Source organism: Gymnodraco acuticeps, unplaced genomic scaffold (genome assembly GCF_902827175.1).
Source record: "Gymnodraco acuticeps unplaced genomic scaffold, fGymAcu1.1, whole genome shotgun sequence".
Lineage (NCBI taxonomy): Eukaryota > Metazoa > Chordata > Actinopteri > Perciformes > Bathydraconidae > Gymnodraco > Gymnodraco acuticeps.
Window position 1 is genome coordinate 576,815 of NW_022990219.1, and position 5,282 is coordinate 582,096.

The window sequence follows — 5,282 nt, forward strand, 5'->3', positions numbered from 1 at the left end:
CAGAAACATGGCTAAACAAATCTATTTTGGCCTCTGACATTGCCTTAAATGGTTTTAATGTGTATCGTACCGACCGGCCTAATAAAGGTGGCGGCGTTGCCATTTATGTTAAGAATAAGTTCAGTGTATCCACATTAGTTTCCAAATCTATCAGTAAGCAATTTGAATTTTTAGCCTTAAATATAGAAGTGGCAAAGGGTCAACAGGTCATGGTTGTGGGCTGTTACAGACCCCCCTCAGCTGTCAAAGACTCCTTGTCTTCACTAGCAAATATTTTATCGCAACTAGACTACAAGGAAATAGTGCTACTTGGAGATTTTAACTGGGACTGGTTAACTGCAGTGTCAGAGGATTTTATAAACCTTTGTATCTCTTTAAATGTTACTCAGATTGTTGACAGTCCTACTCGCCCTAATATTAAGTCCCCAAATAAATCCTCCCTAATTGATCTCATTCTAACTAATGTTCCCTATAAATACTCAGCTGTGGGAGTATTTGCGAATGATCTGAGTGACCACTGTGTTGTAGCCACAATTAGGGACACTAAGGTCCAAAAGGTTAAACCTCGTATTATCATCAAGAGAGACATCAAACATTTTGTGGAGCAGGGTTTTGTGCATGATCTGTTTGGGTTTGATTGGGGAAAAATCGATCTGTGTGCTGATGTAGAAACCGCATGGTCTTATTTTTATCTTGGTTTTATGGAAATTATAGATAGACATGCACCCCTGCGTAAATTTAGAATGAAGGGACGAGACAATCCTTGGTTTTCTGCTGAATTATTTATTCTCCTACATGAGAGAAACAAGGCCTGGGCAAAGGCTAGGAATTCAGGCTCAGAGGTAGAATGGCTGCGTTTTAGGCAGCTAAGAAATAGCTTCACTTCACATGTCAAAAGTGCTAAATCTAAGTATTATCTGTCAGTTACCACAAAGAACCTGAACAACCCTAGAAAATTCTGGAAAGCCATAAAATCGATATCCACCGGTGATATCCGTAATGAGCTACCTCCGTGCCTTACCACAGTATCTGGCACTATATCGGATAGGACCACCATACTAAATTGTTTTAATGAGCATTTTGTGTCCTGTGGCTCTCTGTTTCATTCTGTTTCTAATTCTGCTTCTGTGAACACCACAGTCGGTGACTCAGAACAATGTGGTCTGGAAAACCCCTTCAGTTTTACTCCTTTTACTGTTGATGTTGTTCGTGAAGTCTTAACCAAGCTAGATCCTAAAAAGCCGGCTGGTCCGGACAACGTAGAACCTTTCTTTTTAAAGATAGCTGCAGATTTTATTGCTCCACCTCTCACTACTCTTTTTAACCTCTCCCTCAGCACGAACAAAATCCCAAAAGTATGGAAGTCAGCTTATGTCCTGCCACTACTAAAAGGAGGGGAGGCCACCTTATTAAACAATTATAGACCCATCTCTAAGTTGTCAGTTCTGGCCAAGGTTCTTGAACGCTTAGTGAGTGAACAGGTAAAGGTGTTTTTATGTAACAATGACATCCTGTCTAAACATCAGTCAGGCTTCAGAAAGCAACACAGCACCATCACTGCCACAATGAAAGTGGTAAATGATATTACGAGTATTTTAGATAATAAGCAGAGTTGTGCAGCTCTATTTGTTGAGCTATCCAAAGCTTTTGATACTGTCGATCATTGCATTTTGAAGCAAAGGCTGGTCAGTATAGGCATGTCCAGCAATGCAGTAGGGTGGTTTGTAAACTACCTCTCTGAAAGATCCCAATGTGTTCAGTTTGATGGGCTGTCTTCTGAGTGGTTAAACATCACTAATGGTGTACCACAAGGTTCAGTTTTAGGTCCGCTATTATTCTCTATCTATATTAATAGTTTAGGTGAAAATGTCGAAGGAGCCACCTTACATTTTTATGCGGACGATACCGTTATGTACTGTGCAGGTCCCTCGATTAACGAGGCTGTTGTTAAATTACAGGCTGTTTTTAACATTATTCAGGCTCAGCTCTCTGAGCTTAAACTTCTTTTAAATGTGGATAAAACCAAGGTAATGCTCTTTTCTAAAGCTAAAAATACACCAGAGACTGCTTTGGATATTGTAACTATGCAAGAAATACAACTTGAAGTGGTTACCTGTTACAAATACTTGGGTATCTGGCTTGATGACTGTCTCACTTTTAAACTTCATGTCAATAACCTGCTTAAAAAGCTGAGGGTTAGGCTAGGTTTCTTTTACAGAAATAAGTCCTGTTTCTCGCTTGAGGCCAGGAAAAGGCTAGTCACTGTGACCTTTTTACCTGTGCTGGATTATGGTGATTTGTTATATATGAATGCACCTGCCAATTACCTGAGCAAGTTAGATGCTGCGTATCACAGTGCACTGAGATTTTTGACAAATTGTAAAGCACTTACGCATCACTGTACCCTGTATACCAAGGCGGTTATGCCATCACTTACTGTACGGAGGCTCAGTCACTGGTACTTTTTCATTTACAAAGCCATGTTGGATAAACTACCATCTTATATCTGCTCCCTGATCTCTCTGCGAATTGAAAGTACTTATTGCCTGAGATCGCATGTTGTGGTTTTATTAAATGTGCCAAGTGCTAGGACTGTCTTAGGGAAGAAAGCTTTTAGATGTGCAGCTCCACTAACATGGAACAGTCTGCAAAAAGAATGGGAAATTACCAAGCTAGTACCACTACATGTTTTTAAAGCTCGGTTGGATGCTACAAAATCAGATGCTGTTGGTACCTGTACTTGTGGTTAAATATGTAAATTGTAATCCCTGTACATTTTGCTGTATGATGTCCTTTTGTTGTTCTGTTGTTTATGTCTTCTTGTGGAACCTACTGCTGCAGGTCTCCCTTGAAAAAGAGATCATTGATCTCAATGGGATTTTACCTGGATAAATAAAGGTTTTTGAATAGCATATGCAAGTAGGTCTCTAAGTGATGTAGAGAGGAGATACTTCCAGACTGAAAAAGAAGCACTGGCTATTGTGTGGAGCTGTGAACATTTCCACCTGTACATATATGGCAGGGGTATTCAACTAAAATTCAACGAGGTCCAGTTAGAGAAAATCTCCCCATGCAAAGGTCCGGAACATCAAAATGTCTAAGTTGCTTTATGAATTAGTGTGATATATATTGAGTAGCCTGTAGCTTTATCAACGTCTGCATGTAATCAACAACTGACTGCCAATCAAATAAAGAAAGTACAATTCAAAAACAACAATATTTATTGTCAATTAACATTGAACTATACAGATATACAGTAAATACTGTGGATATGTGTAATGTTCCTATCTGGCTGCAAATAAAATAGAGAAAATAAATAAAATAGCTTTTGAAAATATGTGTATCTTAAAAGTGCTTAATTTTAGATAAATAAAATAAAGTGTAGCAGCAGCTTGAGTTTCCCTTTTTCTTTGTTAACCGTTTCACATCATGACTTAACAGTTTCAGACGATTATAGAACAATATCAGTCTTTACACATCATAACAGTTGAACAGTTTTAAAGTTTCTCTTTCTTTCCCTCTTATATTGCAGTCCATCACTCACTTTGTTTTAATTCAGCTTATTTTTTGTGACCTCAGTTCTGACTTGAGAGGGAATGTTTTGTCTCATAGTGGCGTTTTGGCACTTTTAATGAGCGCCACGCTCTCTGAACAGAGAGGTACAGACATTTTCTCACAACTCGATACGAACTCTCGACTTTATAAACAAAAACAGACATCAAAACATGTGGCGCTCGGTAGCTAAAAACGCTAACATGGCTTACCTGTGTCGTAGTCTGGTCAACAGTGGTCTTCAATGGCATTAAAACGATAAAAACGCTGCTGAAGTTAATCCATAGGTTAATCCAATGTGTCTGTGTCCCTTTGAAATGATTTCTGATAATCCATAAGCAATAAACCTGCTTTTCCGTTTCCAGATGTCAGAGCTAGAGATAGGTTCGCTCTGATGCAAAACTGCATGCACAAAGCCCCCACCTTTTTGTTTTACAATGTGTGTGTGTGGGGAAATCCCCCTTCGATTCTATTGGCTCTAACAGTCAGAAAGAGATGTCAATCAGCAAAATCGACAAAGGGGGGCCAGAGATATGGAAATTCCACCCAAATGACCCCAGAAGTGGTTTATTTTTGCTAAATCTCTCTAAAAAGGTCAGATTTCACTTGTTTTTAATCAACCTTGATACAGGGTACTTATTATATGTTGTACTTTGGATTCCTAAAGCTTTTAGTCTACTAACCCATCATCCAAGGGTAGTTTTCACTATAAGTAAAACATAATTTTTGGACGGTCACTAATTTACAGTTTTTTACAATGTTCAATCTGAATTTTCTTTAAAATAAAAAACATCTATATTTATTCTGACTTTTCTACATCCAACTCACAGGTTTATCATTACTTTGAAAAAAAAGATTATTCATTTGTTCTTGGAATGTCATTTTCGAGCCTGAGACCTGAAAAACAGGCTCAGGGCTAAACAGGTTAAAGATCCCATGTCATGTCCATTTCTACTGATCATAATTCCATTGTTGAGGTATACTAAAATAGATTTATACTGTGCGATTTTCCAAACTCACATTGGTTTCTCATACAGCATCTCTGTAAAGTATGTGTATTCACCGGTATTCACTCTCTGTCCTAGAGACGTAGAGAAACGATCATTCACAACGAAAAGGTGAACAAAAATCGGGATATTTTGAAACGTCTGATCCACTGTGTGATTTTCCTTGGGAAACCGGAGTTACCTTTCAGGGGCCATGATGAGACCAGAGAATCAGCCAATCGAGGTAATTACCTGGAGCTGCTTACATTCATAGCAGAATATGATCCAGACTTGCACTACCATTTGTCCACTTCTAAGGTGTTCATTGGAACCTCGAGTCAAATACAGAACGACTTGATAAGTGCTGTGGCCGAAGTGATCAATCAATCAATCAATCAATCAATGTTTATTTATATAGCCCAATATCACAAATGTTACATTTGTCTCAGTGGACTTTACAGTTTGTACAAAATATCAGTATGACAATACGACACCCTCTGTCCTTAGACCCTCACATCGTACAAGGAAAAACTTCCGAAGAAAACCCACAGTTTAAAGGGAAAAATGGGAGAAACCTCAGGGAGAGCAACAGAGGAGGGATCCCTCTCCCAGGACGGACAGACGTGCAATAGATGCCGTGTGTAAATTGAAAAGATAATACATTTGCAACATAGGTAGTCCAAATGTTTGGAAATGCATGTGTGTATAATAGGAAGATGAATCCACGAGGATATCCATCCAGGA